General features: G+C 39.2%; 1 protein-coding gene across 2 annotated transcripts in view; it reads right to left on the bottom strand.

Moving 5' to 3' along the window:
- Window positions 1-269, bottom strand: part of SAMD3 (sterile alpha motif domain containing 3) — a 49,055-nt gene extending 48,786 nt beyond the window's left edge. Inside the window, exon 1 of one of the 2 annotated variants that reach the window (XM_085311130.1) lies at window positions 129-269. The gene's annotated coding sequence lies outside the window, so the exon portion shown is untranslated. The remainder of the gene's footprint in view (window positions 1-128) is intronic. The other variant, XM_085311129.1, reaches the window with a different exon arrangement.
- Between the last annotated feature and the right edge of the window lie 19,397 nt (window positions 270-19,666).

Below are 19,666 nucleotides of genomic sequence, written 5' to 3'. Positions count from 1 at the left end.
AGCAAATCTAATCAACTCATCGTATCAATGTGTAGTACACCAACAGAGACCTCTCCCCTCCCAGAAGCAGCGACATTTTACTTCAGTAGGCGCCTCCGGCGAGTTTTTGCACCACTGCAGCTACATACCTTCTGTTGTGCCACACAAGACCGACATAAAACACACCTAATGTGGTCCGACTTCTTCCTCCAGATCTACAGAATGGCTGCACAGGGTTTAAAACGGCAGACACGAGCGTCACTGACTCCTCACCACAGAGCGGCAGCCCCCGGCCCGGCTCGGCCCAGCGCGCAGCTCATGGCCGCTCCGGCGGGCGAAGCCAGCGGCGGCGGCCGAGGCGACGGCCCAGCCCCGCAGCAGCGCTCCCTCCACCCGCCTCGCTCCCCGCCTGCAGGGGGCGGCCGGGGCGGCCCGGGGCGGCGAAGCAGCAGCCGCCACCGCCCCTTCCCGTGCTGCCCCGCGGCGGGGCCGGGGGCGCGAGGGCGCAGCCTGGCGGCGGGGGAGGGGCAGGCTTTGAGCCGTTGGTCTGTTGGTGGTTTGAACGTGTAAACCCCAGACGGTAAACGGTCGCTGGTCAGCCGGTGGCCGTTTGCGTCCGTCCAGGGATTGAAGTTTAATATCGTGGTTCTTAAGTAGTCTTACCTGCTTCCTCTCACTCCGCCCGACAGGGAACAGCAGAAAGACATCGCTGTTTGTTTAGTTTGTGGCCTTAAGAGGCGCTGCAAGTTAACATTCCTTCCCTGTTTACCTATTTGGGGAATTTCAGAGTGGAAGAACAGCTTCCGCTCCTAACCGAAACCCGTTGCTTCCCACCGTTTCTGGATTACTGTTTCGGTGTAACGGAGGAGTGCTGAATTACAGAGTTACTGCTGACAGCATTCCTCCTCCAGTTTATCCATTGGGAGTGTACAGAGACTGTGAGGAATAATTAAGTTTTAACGTGTGCCATGACGCACGTTTTGTGTTTTGTGCTAGGCATAATGACTGATCGAGTCAGTCACAGACTATTATGTTAGGGAGCTGTGTTGGCATGTTAAGCCAAGTGAGTTTTGTAGGATTAATCTGCATGGTAGGAATAAAATTGGCTGTCTCATAGGCCTTCAAGCAGCAGTTTAACTGATGGCTTACATTGTCGCAAACTCTTTGTGTGCAGGCTTTTATTAAGGATGAAATAAGTAATGCATTATTTATCCAAAATCCCACAGGGTAATTTCATTTACATAACTCATTGAGGTTTAGGGCACACACAGGCAGTTTATCAGGATGTGGCCATTGCAGTTAACATTACCGCAGCAAACTGTTCATTATTGCCCGCTGCTTGTGTGTTACTGCTGTCGCATCTTACCCAGTTTAAAAAGTCATGTTAAACACTTCATATCTGGTACAACAAGTTTAGTCTAATGGAAACTAACTACCAATGGAAAGATAATCAATAACCTCCATCTGTAGGATGGAAATAGCGGACGGGGAAACTTCCAAGATCTGCATGTTTCCATTGCTATTTTTGATGTGATAGTGTAACCATGACATAGGTAAAAGGATTTGCACAGTCATCTCAGAGGACTGCTTCATGCTGCTTTCCCCCCCCCCCCCTTTTTCAACAACGGCTAATTTATGATGCCTCCAAAAAAACCCAAACTCCACATGTAAGAACCTATATATATATATATACATTGGATATAATAATTTGTTCTCGTGACAATGGTATAACTTTCTAAATCTAAGGATATACTGAGATTATATCCTTGGACTGGCGATCTGTCAGTTAGTTATCCTACATTCCCGTTGATTGCTGTAATCTGTATTTTTCTGAATCACTGAACTATTTATGTAAAGTGGAGCTCCTCAGACTGAAAGACTCACTTCAGATTGCCACAATACTTCTTGGTTAGCACATAGGATACAGCAAAGCTGCACATAAATCCCTGCTTTAAATCAGGCTGAACAGGGATTTGTAAATATGCCTTATGACTGTAGCATTACAGAATGGACTGGGATTGTGGCAGGGGTGTGTGTGGGTGTGCGTGAGAATCTGAAGAGAAAGTAAATGCCTCTCTCCTGGGCAAAGATTGGTAGAAACTGTGTAGAAAACAACCACATAGTTTTAAGTTTCTATGGTGAATTAGTTAAATACAATGTTTTTCAAAAGAGCTAAAAAAATCAATTTCATGATTCAGTTATAAGCGGTTATGGTGTATGTGAGAAAATGTAAGGGTTCACTGACTGAGCTTTGTTTCACTCATTCTGTGTTTCCTAAACCTATGCAGTTTATAAACATATTTTTCTTTTCTGACTGTGATCTTGTCTGAATTGCAGACTGAAGTAACACAGCACCAAGAAAGGTGTGAAGTTCTTCTGAATGTGTCTTAAGTGGAGTGTTAATGTCAAAACGTCATTTCTCCATTAAAATGCTAATAAATTTAAGTAAATACATACCCCAAACAGCAACATCCACTTCAGGTCATTTGTATTTATTTATATTCACTGGCCAAACACAAAAAACCATGCTTTCTGTCTTGAAAATACAAAATACAAAGTATTACAACTTTAGCTGATATACTCGCATACCAATATTGAGATGGATAAATTTCACATTGCTACAGTTTAAAAAAAAAGATAGATGTTCCCTTATTTCATTTCTTCATATCTGTGTAATTCACTAAAAAGCACACTTTTTTAAAAAAAAAAAACTGTAGTATTGATTATTACTATGGATAAAAAGCTTTTTCCAAAGTTTTCCAGATTTGATTGACTGCTTATAGTGATTCCTAAACTGGCCATGTTCACATGGTTCAGTAGTGAAGGATAAGCAATACATCAAAATCTCCTCCTCTCTCCCCTCCCCTCCCCCAGTCTTTGCAACGTTGGATGCCTCTGCCAAAATCAAGAATTTAAAAAATCAGAATAGGAAATAACAACCTGTCCCAGGCACTTTTCTACACAGTATACGGCACCGAAGTGCTTCTGTGACACAAAGTCAATGTTGCCATATTCTGAATTCAATCTTTCTCTGCCAGAAAGCAGGGAAGTTCCTTTTAAAATATTTTTTCCGTCCATAAATATACAACAACGTTGTTGTATTGGTATTCCCAGCCATTGTTTTCACATTTGCATTATCCTTGGGATTGTACCAAAACAAACACGCACACCTAGTGCCTTTAGTTGCCAGAAACATGTATTAATAAGCTTCTATGGATGCAGCAGTATAAAATAGGCAAGCAGGCTTAAATAGGTATTTATGGACACTATAAAATCATAGCATTTGTAATCAGAATGCAACAAAATCTATTAAAATTACTTTTAATTTTTCTATTTGAATGAAAGAGTAGAACAAACATTTCCCTGAACATCCAAGATTCAATTAAAAAACCAACTTTTCTAACTTATATAAAGTAAACTATCTGGGATTTGTTACTGCTGTGTTTCACTGTATTGATTACTAAATATATTATTATTCAGGAATATATTGTAAGATGTTAACAAATGTAGCTGTTAAATACAGTCTAGATTAATATTTAAAATTGTTTTTAGCATTTATGACACTGTGATGTGCCCATCCTTATGCCAACGCAAGCACTTTGTGAACATGTGAGCCAGATCAGGGGACTGACACTAAAACCAAAGAACATGTCAGGTCTGATCCCTGTCTGGTTCATCATACAACCAGACAAATATACGTGCTAGTGAAAGGGAGGGGGTGATGCAAAGATGGAAATAAGCTATTAGAGGTTAAGACTTCTTTTTGGTATCCGTGTTGGATACCAACTACTGCCTGATTTTAATAAGGATTTAGACAAACATTCATTTGGGGGAAAGCTGCCCTCATGTGAACTATTTCCTTCTGCTGCTTATTGTTTCTGTGTGGGAAAGCTGTTAAACCCAAGCTGTTTGGTTGTGCCCTGACACAGATGAGGAAGTGTTTGGGTGTTCCTTGGGGTCAATTTAGCTATGAGGCAGGGACCTGGCAGCGTACTAGGAGTGATAGCGTAAGTTGCCACAGCTGATTTTACAGTATATCTGACCCCAGCTCTAGAGGCCAAATGAGTTCCAGATCATATTGGCAAGGGGAGAAGAAGGAAAAGCAGGGCATCCTGCAGGTTGGGGCCTGGTGTGGCTCTGGCATCTTCTGACATTTCATCTGGTCCATCCTGTGCTGCTCCAGGAGTCCTGTCACCGTGTAGCACCACAGCTTATCCCCCTTTTCAGTGGTCATGTTGCTGCTGTTGTTTGCTCAGGCTCAGTCTTATGAAAACTGGTTGTTCATCAAATTCAAATTCAGCGTGGAACAAATCCAGTCTTTAGGCTGAACTGCAGCCTATGTTCAGGCTACTTTTACGTGTTTGCAGCTGAAATGGCTGGGGCAGTCATTTAGGAAGTTACTGCTTCAGCTGTGTGTTGCTACTGCTTAGCAGCTTGTTTCTCCCAGTCACAGAGTCAGTGGAAGAAATCACATTCATTTCCCTTGGCCACTTTAATACAAATTCAGGAGCTTAAATCTCCTTTGTTATTAGTTTAATCTAAGCTGTTGGACACTGCTGATGTGCTAAAGGTTTCATTTCCATTTTGATGCAGATGAGATAATCTTTAACAATAGGTGAGAGGGGAAGAGGGAAATCAGCATTATGACACAACCTGGATTCTTTATATGGCTAGTATTTAGAATTCCTCATATTAAAAGCAACACAAGATTTGCAAGTGTAAGGCAGACAGATTTTTTTTTTCATATGTTCATGCTGAATTATAGTTGGGAGTTTAGGGTCTTTAATAAGAGCCACAAAATCTCCTTGAATCTCTCTCCTGCTGCAGTGTGAGGCCTGGGGTGTTRTAGTGATGGGGCTCAGTTGTGCTGGCCCGTGGTTCCATGCCAGGGCTGCACAGCGCAGGGACACAGCACAGGACAGATTTTCTGTGCCTGGAAAAGAGTCTGTTCCTCTGCAGAATATAGGGTTGGGTTGCACGGTCTGTTGTTGCTACAGTTTGCCCTGCAGCTAGCATGCTGGAGTGAAGGTGAGGAGAGCTCAGCAGCCTTCGTCCTAAAGGCTGGCACTGAGCAGGGAAGGCACAGCTGGACCTGCAGCCTTCAACAGCGCCCTGAGAATTTGTCAGGGCCTCTATTTTTGTGTTGGAAATCTTGCAACTTTAGGATTGCCTTATCTTTTAAGTTGCTTCATCTCGGGTCAGCTAAATGGTGTCCATGTTCTAAACTGCCAGTGACATACAGATGTTACGATTAGATGGTTGAATGTATCCTAGCCTTAAAGTTTATGAAATATCTAAAACTCAGCTATACCTTAAAGGGCTTAAAATAATCAATGCTGACTGTTGTTACTTAGGTAATTAAAAAGTGTAATTAAGACAATCAAAGAACAGCACAATGAATGCTAAATGAGGTTTCAAATGCTACCCTACAGCAATGTTTCTATCACATTCATTTTATCATTTTTGTAAATGTTCATAAAGATATGAGGCATAGTTTCACTTGTTTTGCAAAGTTGTCAGCAACTTCAGGTTTATTCAGAGGAAATAATTAACTACATTCCACGTTTTGACTCTTAGGATGTCATGACATTAAAGAATTACACCAAACTTCCAAAAGAATAAACAACTTTTCATTAATATTTTTATAAGGCATGTTCCTGTCAGGATTGTGAGTATGAAAGTAAGTTCACTTCTGATTCTGTATAACTTTAAAATAGTGAGCTATAAACTGCATTAGTTTAGGAACTGCTTCCCAAACACCTCAACTTTCCTTTCTGCACAGATAGCAAAGTTTAGGAAAGGAGCAGCTGAACATCCACCCCACTGCCTGTGTCTCTATGCGTGTACATAATATTGTTACATAGTCTTATCTGCAGTAAGAATTTTTAGAAGTAACTGCCTGTTGTTTTATATTTGGAAGGATAAAGCAAAACAATTGAAGCCAAAGGATGTTTTGGGTGAGCGAGAAAATGGAATTTGACCCTAGTCTAGGGACTGAAATAATATGAACAAAAATGCCAGTGACTGGTGACTAAACCGAGTTAGAAGAACAACTCATAATGTTCAGAAGATAGAAGAAGAATGCACAACAAAACCTTTCTTTAAAAAGCTGTGTTATTTCCAAGAATGTTGATGTGCTCATTTGTCCCAAACATGTCTTAAATGTATTATTAGTTTTGATGAAACGGCTATCAAATTTTATGGAAAACCAGAATAATAAAAAATATCACAGCGCATCATAAAGTGTTTGAGCTAACAGCCTTATTCAACATAAGCAGGAGGTAGCAGCTTTTTTATTACAGTTTTTATTGTTAGTGAACAGTGCTAGCTGTTTTCCTCCAGCTCTGACATTGTAGAGACAAAATATGGTTGAAGGGAACCCTTATGTCTTTTGAAAATGACAGCAATAATAAACTGCTGGGCTCTACAGACTTGAGAGTGAGAAAAAATAGCCTAGTTTCTTGTACCTGCCTGCTGGATTCTTTCTTGGCAGAAAATCACCCTTTATTTTATAAATAGTGCATAAAATAGAATGTTTCTGATGAAATCTTCCTTGCTACTGCCACTGCCAATTAGCAAAAATACATGCTCTGCATCCAGCTTTGCTGAAGCAGGAAATGAAGCCATACTCTGCTATGCAGGTTTCAGACAGGTTTGTATTAGAGAAGAAAGCGAAGGACAGGATGTGCCATAGTAGCCCAAATATTGTCTGTAGCAGACTATTCTCGTATCTTAAAAATTACTATCATGAGCTATTTCTTATTACAGCTGAGACTTTGGATTCTAATGTGGCAACACTGAAGTAAAATCACATAGTCTCCATGGCACAAATAAGACTAAATCTACGTTTCAGTCCCCGTGGCCATGCCCTGTATTGCCATTGCTCCTGTTTGGCTTCTCACAGCTCCTGGGCTGTGGGCTCATGCAGCCTGACTGCAGGCCACAGTGGTGCCTGTTCAGAAATGGTTGGACTGGCTTCTGCTGTTTGATGGGAGAAGCAGTGGGTCTAAGCATGTAATTGTTCTGCATGGTAGCTGATGACAAATACAAGGACATCAGTCTTGCCTATGCAGGCAACTCTGGGTGTTAAGACATGTCAATAGCTCCGATGTTTGTAGTTACTAGGAAAATTGTCAATCACAGTTTTGGCCTTGGCATATACTTTCTTAGGACCACAAGACACCTCTAGAGAGATACATTTAGATGACATTGATCTGGAGGAAGCGAAGAGAAGGGAAGGCTGTGGCTACTTACTGGATCCTACCGTAGGATCTGCCTGTCACAGAGGCCAGCTTTGATTTCCATCATTGACCTATGCATTGTCCTTCCCCCAGGAGACTTTGGCGTGGGCTTCTCTGGGGTTGTAAGGAAGATCTCACTATTAGCAGGATAACAGTATATGTACGCAGGCTCTGCTGTGACAAACTGGAGTGGCTCCCAGGGCCAGATGACTAAACTGCTTGAGGGGATGTTCTGAGTGGGCTATCCCAGTCTGATCAGGAGCAATATGAAGACCAGAAGAAGGCATCAAGGGAATGGGAGCACAGTATTTCTTCTTTGAGCAGCAATGCCAGTTTCTGCTTGTTTTAAGCTTGGTCCATGCAGATCCTATCTTTTGATACCTGACACAATATATTCAATGTATAGGAATCCTGGGTGCCCATTTCAAAACTAGGGATTTTATGCCACAATAATTTGTCTCAGAGTTAAGAGTGTAACAGCTTGAAGTGATGGTGAAGTGGTTCACCTCTGGGTGAGATTATGGCAGTTGCTATCAACATTTCTATGAGGAAAATTTTTTTCCCTTTTATTTGAAATGTTCAACATACTGGAATAATCTGCATCAGAACGCAACTAATCTGGCTGTGGCATAAATTTGGAACTCCTATATCTGCAGGATTGTGCTGATAATTACACTACTAAGTAAGCAGAGAGAGAAGATCTAACTTTTAAAATACAGAAGCTTTAAATATTCCCAGATTGGAGCTTTCTTTTAATTTATGCTCCTTCAATAAGAGAAACATAAGCTGTTGCTTAAAAGAATGGAAATTAGTTCTATAGTTACATCAGTAGCTATAGTTAAAGCTATATCTGTAGCAATAGATTTAGCTATATTTATTCACACCATATTACTGGTGGGTCACGGGAACTGGTCCAGTAGACTGGCAAAAGAAAATGTTAACTAAGCCATCTGTCAGCTTGATAAAGCTTTGAATGCAGGACACTTGCCAGTTATCATCTCAATGACTGACATTTTTCTAATTCCATGCAAAGTTATGCATTAACTGTGTTTGCTATAGTCTCAGTGGGCTGCTATTATTCATTCATTTATTTATATGCATACTAAGACATCAACTTCAGTCAAAACAATATGTTGTTACTAGATTATACTTCTAAACGTTCATGTGTTTTTACAATTTTGAGTTACTAGCTTCTCAGAATTTCTGATTCACCTTCAGCCAAAGGATAGCATATTTAATAAACATTTCACAAACCTATTCTAGTAATTCTATGTGAGGAAAARAAATGTACATATATAATGTCTAGCCCAAAATATACCTTACATTAAAATCAGCTGAAGGAGGAATTAAATTTATTCCAAGTCAAAAAATACATATAACTGTAAAATCCTGATGACTACTTCAGAAAATAAACTTGCTACTAAACTTGACTACTTGAAGTAGTCATTAAAAGAAGATGATCTGAAATTTGGCAGGATGATAGTCTTGGTATTTAAGATGGGCCTTTTCTGTCTCAATGACAGAATGTCTAAATTGACAAAGTTATAAATTGCCTACAAACCTCTGCTCTTTTTTTCCGTCCTGTGGACAGTTTAGTTAATGTTGATGATAATCCCCGTAACATATCCATATTTAGAAATTCATTACTAAATTTAAACCAAAAATTGTCATGAGGTAAGTTGTTTTAAGCCTTGATATTTGAGTTTGCATACAGAGTATTCTCTCAAATCAAACTCAGCCAGTTCTGAGATACTGGGAGGGTAAATGTTTAAACCAATAGCTTATTCTTTTCTTTGTCTTTTGCTGGAGACAACCATAACTATGCCGTTTTAACAAATATTTTATTACAAACAGGTTTCTAAATTTACCACTTGCTTTCATAGGCAAATTTTCATTCTTTTGAGTTTTATTATCAGGTTTTGCCATCTCCACTTATTGAGTTATTACTAATCTCTTGTTCAAAGTCTAAAAACCATAGTTACAAAATATTAACCAAAGATTTCTGCTAGTCTCACATCTTGGAAACAATTTCTGCTACTTAATATATGATCTAGGACATATTTTTTTTTTTTAGCAAAATAGATGAGGAAGGATCTTTAGAACATAAGGCTTTGTTGTTGGTTTTTTTTAATCATTTGTACATGGTTTAAATGTTCTTTAACCCATGAAGTTCAGTTCTCCTGGGCAGAGCAGAAACAAATATTGTTGTCCTTTGATCTGTTGAGTACAGTCAACTTCACAATTGGATATGACAGGAACAGCAGTGAAAACTGTAACACATGTCAAGAAGATAATCTTTTTGTTAAGAAGCAAAAAACAAACTACTGGTTCCAGATGCTTATGGTTAGTATGCTCTTAAAAATCTTTTTGATAGTTTGAACCCTCTAATTCTGAGGCACTAGTTAAGTTTATATGGCTTTTAAAATGTGGTGGTGATTTTTAAGGACAACTCTTTCACTTGAACTAGCCCARTTTATGAAGACTAACAACAGTGAGTGTAATCCCTTTGCAAGTGCATTTTTCCACTCTCGGTCAATAGCTGCAAGCAACTTGCAAGAAATAAATCTGTCCAAATTAATATACCATGGAGGAAAAACTGCATAAGTAGAGCCCACAGCTTTCTTTCTAGGGTTCTTTCATGTGAAATTGATCAGGATATAGGTCTATGGCAGCTTAAGCTGATCAGCTCCTGGATGTTTTTCTTCCTATTGCCCCTGCTGTATGTTCATACTCCCTTGCATGTGTCAGCATTCATTCTCTTGTAAATATGCTTTGAACCTTTTCAGGAACCTGATCTAGCTAAAATCTAGCAAGAAAGTGATTATTTTTTACTTCTCCCCCTTAAATGCRCTAAGCATGTAGTTGCATGAGCAGTAGTGCTGATGCAAGGAAGGTGTTGGGAATATGTGTGGAGGGGTGGGAGGACCATGACAGTCTGGAGTTAGATCAGCTTAAACTGATTGGGAACAGTATCATTAGTTGCACTATGCTCTGATTCTGCACACTGCTCATACGACATGTTTGTTAACATTTGGGAAGGAATACTGTTTCTCTAATGACTGTCTGAAGGAATACCAATTTCACAGAACTCTAAGTTCATATACACTTCTGCTGATTTGCAGTCTGCTGTTCTGGCAATCTTCTGGCTGTTGTGCTGCCTCGCATCCTCACAGGACCGACTGGTTAGTTTATCCATGTGGCCTCTGCTCTCCTGGGGTTGACTAGGTGTCAGTTTCTGTTAAAATGCTTTCTCTGCAGTTGAAAGTACTCTCAAATTGAAGTTATACCATATAGACCAGCAGCACAGCTTATGTAGAGCCCACCATCTCCTTGCTTTCTGGAAAGAGGTGAGTGTTCTTTTGAACAAACTTCATAGCAGTGGTCTTTACAAAGCTGTCACTATAGTGTTGGCTTAGCCAAGTCATGTCTAGCTTGTRTATACCTTGCAATGTGGGGCCACAAGAAAAGATCCAATCCAGTCTTCCAAGCATGTTCAGCACTGGTTGCCTTCTGTTTACTATTACGTGGTGATGGACTAGGTATTATTTACCAGACACTTCTGCCTGCCTGTGGTTTGGAGAAAAAACTACTGAGGTGCTGCAGTATGGAGATGATTCCAAGATCAGCACGGACAACAGTCACCTAAGAGACAGAGCCTCTTTACCATGCAAAGCAAAGCTCTGAGAAGACTGCAGACAAGAATCCCTGGTCTGACAGGTTCTAGATGGGACTCAAAACTTGATCAATGCCATAAGACCATATATACCAGAATGTTACAGACTGCACAGCAAAGCTCTGTAGTAGTGAGAGCCCTTTAAGGGCCCTTTAAGGCTTTGCAGCACAAAAACACAGCATTTCAGCAGGGCAAATGGATGGCTTTGTGTATAGGTAGGGGCTGCTAGGTTACAAAACTCAGTGATTCAGTAGTATTGTTACTGATTGCATAAAAGTGTATGCAAATACCAAGGCACTGGTAAGGTAACAGACTCAGGTCACTGCTACCCTGTAAAATTTTCAAAAGTTGTACCTCCATTTATTTCAGTGCAAACTTTGTGCAAGTCTGCAAGGGATACAAAACAAAGCTTTTGTGCATAAAAGTGCTCTATTGTAATTCTAACATCAGGAAAAAAGTAACTAACTTTTTCATTTCAGAATGGGTAGCTTTGGCCTTTTATCCTTGAAGAATGTCAGGTGGGACTATCCTGGTGAATGACATGAGTGTATACCTTGCTGTGTTCCCTTTCAACCTTTTGAAATAGGCATTTGCTCTGATTCTTGATCAATGACGTGTCTTCTGACATAAGGACTGCCTGCAGAGGTACAAAAATGTAGCGGCTAAATACTTCCCCCTCCCACTTCACTGCCCGTCCTTTGCGATGATAACATAACCCTTATCAGGCATCCAGCATCTGGCAAATTATAGGAGAAGAATATAAGAAGAGTATTTGCTGTGCTACTGAAAGCCAGACTGGGTAGCACAGCAGTGGCTGAGGTTCTGGAGAACCAGAGAAGTGGAGATGCAGTGTGACCATATTGCTGGCAAGATGCAATGTCCAAGGAGACTGTGGCACAGGACAGAGAGGTATGGTTAGGCTATGGAGAAATGTAGTTTATGGAAATTGTGCTTAGTCTGGGAACTTTCTGAAAAATACATAATGCTTCTTCATTTTTTCCTTTGGAACAGCTCCCCTCCCTTACGTGGCTGCATCTGATGTGGCATTAATCTTACCTGTGTAAGATGCTAGTTTTGCATATCACAACTCTTTCTAACCACAATTTTTGCTTACATAATTTTTGCAGTCACCTGCTGCTGCTGCTGGGCTACCAAATGTTGGCCAAATGTTATTGATTCTGCTACTGGATCCCAACATCAGGTTTCTGAAGAACAGCTAGCAGTCTTGCTTTTAAGATAAAATTTGATCATGTTTTTGAAAGATCAAAAAAGAGAAGATACCAGCTTTATGCAGCAGTGTGGCTCTATTCTGGGAGATCAAAATCACTATATATGTATCACTAGATATATTTCAAGGACAACCATGATAATGGAGGAGTCAGGTGTCCACTGTACTTAGGAGTTATGGTACTTAGGATATGCAGAATTGGCTCTGTCCAGGGAAATACCTGTATTAAACACTGCTGTTAATAAAACATCATTTTACCGTGCAAGTGTTCTGAAGTAAATCATAGCCAATTGAGATATCAGTGAATGTAGAGTAACTTAGGCTTTGTGCCTGGCTATTGCTGCTAATTAATAGCTTTTTGTGCGAAGTATTTCTAAAATCTCTCTGAAGTAGGAAGTGAATATCATACTGTATGGGATTATTGTTATAAACCATTTCTTTGGCTCACAGGATGTAATATAATCCTACATTTAGGATTACATACCACATTCTGCTACTGACTTACCAGAAATAAAGGCAAGTAATTGCCTATTGGAAAGTGGCAGGACTGGAAGAGCTTACATTATGCACTGAAGGTTTCCATAGTGTTTGACAAACTACACAAGAATTGCTCATTCTCCTAGGCCTGCTTTTAGCTAACTTGAATAGAAGAAAGCAGTCTTTGTTCACAAGAGTCTTTCTTCAATATTTCTTAATATYACAGATATTTTTAAACAGAGATAAAGTGAAAAATAATTTTTCCAGTAGAAACTTCTGGTAAGGATAAATTCTAGGATATAATGAGTACTAACGTAACTCTTGCAATGCTTTCAAAAAGGAACTAAAAAGGATTTTAAAGACTACAGGTACCTGTGATCTCCATTGTACATCTGATTCAGAAAATGAAATACTCCTAAGGCTTAGGGAGATAGAGATGCAGTTTCCCATTGAGACTAATTCTAACCTTAAAGTTTTCTTTCTTTTGGGGTTTCACAGTCATCTTAGTCTGATCTAAATACTGACCGACCAGAACAGGGCATTGCCATTCCCCTCTAAATTCTCCCCCTCGTAGTCTTGCCCTCCTCCGCACTTGTGCTAGATCTCATAATGGTGAGCAGGGAGTTGAGCCTCTGTGGTCAGGTTATGTGGTAAAAAGCTGGTCCCTGCACACCCCGAGGAGCAATGGCAGGTGGGGGGACCCCAGCTGCTCCCAGGCACATCGCTGGGGAGGCTCAGCCCGAAAAGGCTCTTCTCCAACCCTGGGGGGGGGGGGCGCCTCACCAGAGCAGCKGGGTGCTGCCCGGTCACCCCAAGACATCCGAGGGCACCGAGAAAGGCTCTGCAGCACTGTCAGGACAGGGCCATCGCTGCAGGGATGAGGCTCAACGTGGGGTTTCAGGGAGCAATTTGGAGTGGCAGGCTTATTATGAGATGTTTGAAGGGGGGAAACCAAAGAGGGAAAGGAGGAGCCAGTGTAGGAAAACACAGGGACAAGGGGAGAAAAGGGGCTGGTGTTGTATCACCAGGGTTGGTCAGCATCAGCATCCAGCCATGCCTGCGTGCAACTTCAGCATCCAAAATAGTCTATTCCTCTAAAAACTCGGACATAATGGAATGATTTAAATATTAAGAATTTAGGCCAGTAGGGCTACCTGCAGATAACAGAGCCCTGAAACTAAAAAAACATCTTTGGTTACATGGAAATACTTAGTTTGACATAGTGATAATTTATTCAGGAAATAAACTGTAGAGAGTGAAAAATACTGGGTCAGATTCTCTCCATCTGAATTCCATAAAACTTCCTATCTTTTGTAGGCTTCAGACTTAAATTTCAGGCTTTTACTCCCCTGTTCCCGAGTGCTAACTTACTGCAAACACACTTACAATCAATCTTCCATTGCTTATAGAATGTATATATCCAATAAAAAATGCTTTTTTGTGAGCCACAGATCTCCCTGAGCATCTATGTAGAAGCAGGCTTTGATGATGCTTGGTCTGGGGAGGTAGGCAACTAACTCTACCAAGTTCATWAGCTGGGTAAAAGACATCCAAATTTGGATTAGCCTCCCAGTATTTTAGCACTGCTTGGACTATTCTTTGTTTATTCTGAGTGATTTTAATTAAGTGGAAAACACAGGTCAGCAGTGTACCATGACTTATGCAGGAAATAGATGACCTGGATTTTGGTCTTTCCTCAGTCTGAAGGGGATGGGAACTTAACTACCAAGCTGGGGAATGTCCTGGGATGAGGGTAGCCCCTCCTCAGCTGTTGGAGCTGACTCCTTGCTGCAAAAGGGGAATGTAATTTTACAGAGAACAAAGAACAAGCAAGAGACAACCCTAACTGCAGGCTAGGAATGAAAAAATGGCTCTGAAGCAAGTGCACATTATACAATTGATCAAATATTTTCCYTTTTCTAGGCTTATTTTGATATTGTAGGGAGAATAAGTGTATAGGATGAGCCATTTAAGGAAATAGTTTAATATTTGAATAGGGCATTAAGATTGCTCAGGTGCTACATTCACTTATCTGGGAAAGAGGCCTAATGTTAGATAACAAGGTGCCATTCCATGGGTTTCCTTATGGAATGCTAATTACTGTTAGCAAGTTTGATTACACTGTGGGTTATCTGCTATTGTGTCTGAATATTAATCATCTCATCCAGCATTTTCTTGCACAACATACAGAAAAAAAAAAGAGCCCTCTGAATGTGTGACTTTCTTAGATAAAATCCAAGCAATCTTCCTTTTATAAAAAAAGTATTTGCAAACAGTTGTCATTATGCTTCTTGGACAGATGATTTCTATTAAAAAAAGCTTGGCAAACATATGGATTAAGTTTTGCAGCTTCCCAAGAACCCAGTTCAATTAAAGCAAATGGCAAACGCATTGATTTCAGTTGTAGTGTAAGACCAAGCCCAGGACAGCAGGTGAAACAGTGACATTTTACAATTAGTGAGAACATAATGATTGAAAACAGATGCTTATATGTACAGTGACCTTGGACTAGAGGATTATTATTTTTCAAAATTCTATACAATGAGCCTAAAAGAAAATAATATTTAATGGTTAAAAACATTGTTCAATCTCAAAGCACTAAGATGTTACAATACTTGCCTTTTTTAAACAATTGTTTAACAAACAAAAAAATTGTAACGTACTTCATACATTTCAAACCCTGAAATACTTCTTAAAAACAAAGCTTTTTCTACCATCAAAGCAAAAAGAAAAAAGGAGTTAAATCTCTTTATGAACAAAGATGCTAACAGAGACAGTACAGATTCACTAGGTGGCAGCATAGTTAGTAATTTTCTGAAAATCTATCTYATATTCCATGTAAGTTTTATGTACAGTTCCACCACATTGGATATGAAAACATATGAGAACAGCCTCCTAGAAAGCTAATACTAAAATAAAWTTTTTCTAAGTATCACATTGTTTCAGAACAAGTGCTAACTTAAAGATATTCTCTGTATCTAAGATAAATTACGTATGTGTGTTATTTGTGTTATAGTGTGGTAAACATCCACACTAATAAGGAAAAAGAAATTCCTAAAAAGGAGTTCTAGGTAGCATAGCTCTTTATTGAATTCGTTGCAGGTGAAAGCAGAATTGCAGCTTTAGCATGCTTAAAAAAAAGAAAGAAAAAAAATATTCAGCTGTTAAAAGGTGTTAGAGGTAAWATGAGTTGGCCTTAACCAAGGGAGAAATTTAGTCAGGATTGCATCTCAGGAAGTACAACCACTGCCTACCTGGTACAGGGCAAACAGCATGGTGCCAAAGTGAGCGGAGAGGGAAGCTTACCTCCTTGGCTGACCATTTTCCCAGGCTATGCTGGTTCTGGAAGCTTGTAGCTGCAGCTGCCTCATTGGGTAGGAGGCTGATAGAGGATCTTATCTGGTCGTAAGATCCTCACTGATTTAATGGCTTTACTGTAAATGACAGACTTGTTTTCATCTCTTTAGAGAAGAAACTAGGTTAAAGCCTTCCCAGCAGGGAAAATGGATATGAAAATACATTGGTAAATGGACTGAGATAATTCAGTCTGCTTAACTTCCCAGATTCAGGTGAATTGATTGGCCTGTCTTGTCTGTGTATACACCTTACAATCAACAATTGTAAATTCTAGATGGATAATGGTGATTTATTAAAATGTTCTGTGAGCAAGCTATTTCCTGGTACAAATCAAGGTGATTATCTAATAACCTCTTTTCTCCAATGCTTCTTTCAGCCAGTTATTCTTAATGCTTTTTCAAGTGTGTTTGCACCACTGCTGCTGCTAAGTCATTGGGAACCCATCTGTGCAGTTCTTAGGCAGCATTTTGCTGTCTAATTTCTCTTTASTGACTACAAGAGCGGTTATTTTATATTTCAAACCTTAGGACTAATCCTAAAGTCCTGCTAAGTCAAGTGTTCTTTGTCACTCATTTTTCCAAGGTAACTTTGCAGTGTATGTCAGTGCTGTTTCTTGTGCCTTTGACAACTCTCCTGTTCTAAAAGGAAGAGGTTTGGTAGATGACAGATAACAACATAGTCCCAAACTGAATTTCATTCCTGATGCTCAGTCGCAGGGACTGGCTACCAGTTGCAGATTGCTTGAGCTGTGCACTTGCTGTTTATGATTTCAGCATTATCCCCTGATGAAATTACAGTTGTGTTTAATCAGGATTGATGTGTACTTTCATACTTCCGGCAAGCAGAAAACCTATGACTCAGAAATTAGGTGTAATATGTTGTAAATGTTATTGTTCAAATGAAATGGAATAGATTTTGTACCTTTATTGTACTTGCATATTTTTCAGGGGGTAGAAGTAATGGARAATACTGCATTCAGAGGAACTCTAGTAACATTAATTCAAATTAAGCATAATACAGTTTAGTAATTAGTATTGTAATTTCTGAAAGCGTCTAGTAGACTATAAATAAAATAAGACCTAAATATGTGTATTTATTTTATAAACTATATATATTACAGTATGATATATAATTACCATTTATTCAATTCAACATTTTAAAGAAAATTGTTACTGTCTTCAGCTTTTYTTTCCTGAATATGGACTAGGTCAGCTGTTAAAATTAGAAGCCTTGATGACAGTCTCACTGAAGTGCATGAGAGCCTTGTTACTGCTACCATACTGAAATGAAGTTTGCCCAGCTTCTTTGTCTCTCCTCTCAGTAATCAGGACTTGGACACCACCTTGCCTTCTGTGGCTCACAAGCTAATATGCTGAGGTGTCAGAATATTACCCATGGGATGTTTCCTTTCCAGCAAAGGTAACAGGAAGTAGGACAAGGCTAGTGGTGCACTAAGTCCATTCCCTGTCATGYCAGGCATCAAAATTAAGCATGCATTAAGTCAGCAGAAGTGAGTGTGCATTGACAACTGGGAGGGAACCGTACTGAAGTCTTTTATGATGGAGAAAGGAGCAGCAAGGAAACATAGTTCCTCCCTCAGCTGTTGCAAAAGCAGGATAATTGCACCCCATCCAGCCTTGCAAAAGGTTTGCCAAAAGGTACACATCTCTAAATCTCTACAGACAATTTGGATTAAGAAACATTAAACACGTTCACACCTGCTTTCAAGCTCTGAAACTGTAGCTCTGCAAAATGTCAGCTTTTTTTTTTTCTTTCAGTAAACATCTGTTTGGAAATGATAAAGTTCTTTTTCTGTTATGAACTTTCCTGTCTCCTTTATCCATTTATATTCCTATTTGTTGAAATATACAGCATTGATTACRACTGTACAATATCCATAAATTATGATATTAAGTTATTTCATTCTTAGCCTTCTCTCCTTGGCCTACAAGCTGAGGGCCTTTCAGACAACTCTGGGAAATGTATTTTTCTGCTTTACCATTAAATACAAGAGACTCTTTCATTTTCAATGGAAAGTAGTCAAATTGAAAAATGTGAATGAAAGACAAATCCCTGTTTGAGTATCTTGCATGATTCAGAGACCAGTGAAAAGCAATCTAGTGGACAAGTCTTTGAAGTGAGATTTGATTTTATGAGATATGCAACTATAGGTAAAGTATTATACATGCTTGATTTGGATCAATCCATAAATTAGAAGTCCCAAAGATTAGGAAAAAGCAGTGTAATTCAATCAAACATTCAGACTGGGAAACTACCAGGTGTTTCTTTAGAAAACAGTGAACAGGAAATCAATGAGACATTTACCAGTATAGACACATGTTAATATTTGATATGTACTTCAAACATAAGGTTATGATCCTATGCAAGTGATATTTCTGGAGTCAAGGGAATTATTTGTATAAATAAAGAGACTTGATTATGTCTTAGGTTCTGTATTGTTGTATATAAAAACAGTGTGATTGAAAACTACACTCAAACCTATGTAAGGTATATTTAATGGAACACAGAATTTTCCCATGAAGTTGCTGTAGAATCATCAATGTGTGGAAATTTAGTATTTCATAGTCATTCTTACACAACTGCAGTAAGCCCTGTTACCACACAGTGAAAGTGATGAAGATGTTTTGAGGGAATCTGAGAAAACAATAAAGGTAGAGTATAGAAGATAAGAAAACTATGATATTTAAATTTAGAAACCAAAGGAAAGTCAAATGGGGATATCAGTATGGTGCTTGCAGCTGTATTGTTATAAACACATTTTTTATTGATAAAGTTCTCTTGAGAAATTTGATGTACCCATTTTGAGTTCTTACAATTAACTTAAATTGATATAAAAATGTGCGTAGGCTAGCCTGTAGGAAAGCAGACCAAGATTAGCTTCAATTTACCTTCAGTGTTTTTCCATAGCTTTCACAAAGGATAAACTCTGGCTTGCTAACTCAAGATGAAAAGTGTTAGCTAATATCTAAGTTAGAAAAAGTACCAACCTTGTTCTATAATGTGCACAAAACCTAATTCTATCATGCCCTTCTCTCAGTAATCCTCCTGTGATGAGTAAAACAAAGTTTACTAAAAGTCATAGCTCTAAAGGCCCTGAATACGTGTTTAGCAGTAGCTCCCCATATTGACATCCTACCATAAAGTCAGAATATCCTTGTGCCATTCTTTTGGAACAGGATTAAGCTAAACTATGTAAAGATCTCAAATCCAGATAAATATATCTATGTACAGAGTGTCTGTAAAAGAGCAAATAAATCTAAAATTCATGTCCTGCCTTGTTTCACAAAAGYTTTTCTATGCAAATGTGCCCCAAGACTAGACTCTTAGCAAGTTATCTTCATAYTATGGAGATAAGGCTTCAGCTACCTCCAAAGGTCAACTAACTAGAACTGTTTAAGGGAGTCTAGTGCTTTAAGCATCTTCCRGAACATCTTGTAACAAAAAGGCTTTTGGATTTGCAGAGTTCACACATTTGTAGAGTTCATATATGTCATTCMCAGATTAAATGTAGGTAGTTTGCCAGTACTCCTGACATCCCCTCTCAGTACAGCATGAGGCTAGTGTAAAGTCTGAAAAAGATATCTGTGAAGATTCCTTCGTTATTCTAACCAGAATTCATAAATTCTAGTCAGAACCTTTGCTATTAAATGCAGGTACAAATGATAATGGTAGYATTTTGCACAGCTGTGA

The sequence above is a fragment of the Rhea americana genome, unplaced genomic scaffold (genome assembly GCF_003343005.1).
Source record: "Rhea americana isolate MKP2758 unplaced genomic scaffold, rheAme1 scaffold_332, whole genome shotgun sequence".
NCBI classification, from domain to species: domain Eukaryota; kingdom Metazoa; phylum Chordata; class Aves; order Rheiformes; family Rheidae; genus Rhea; species Rhea americana.
This window is presented reverse-complemented; position numbering and strand designations above follow the sequence as displayed.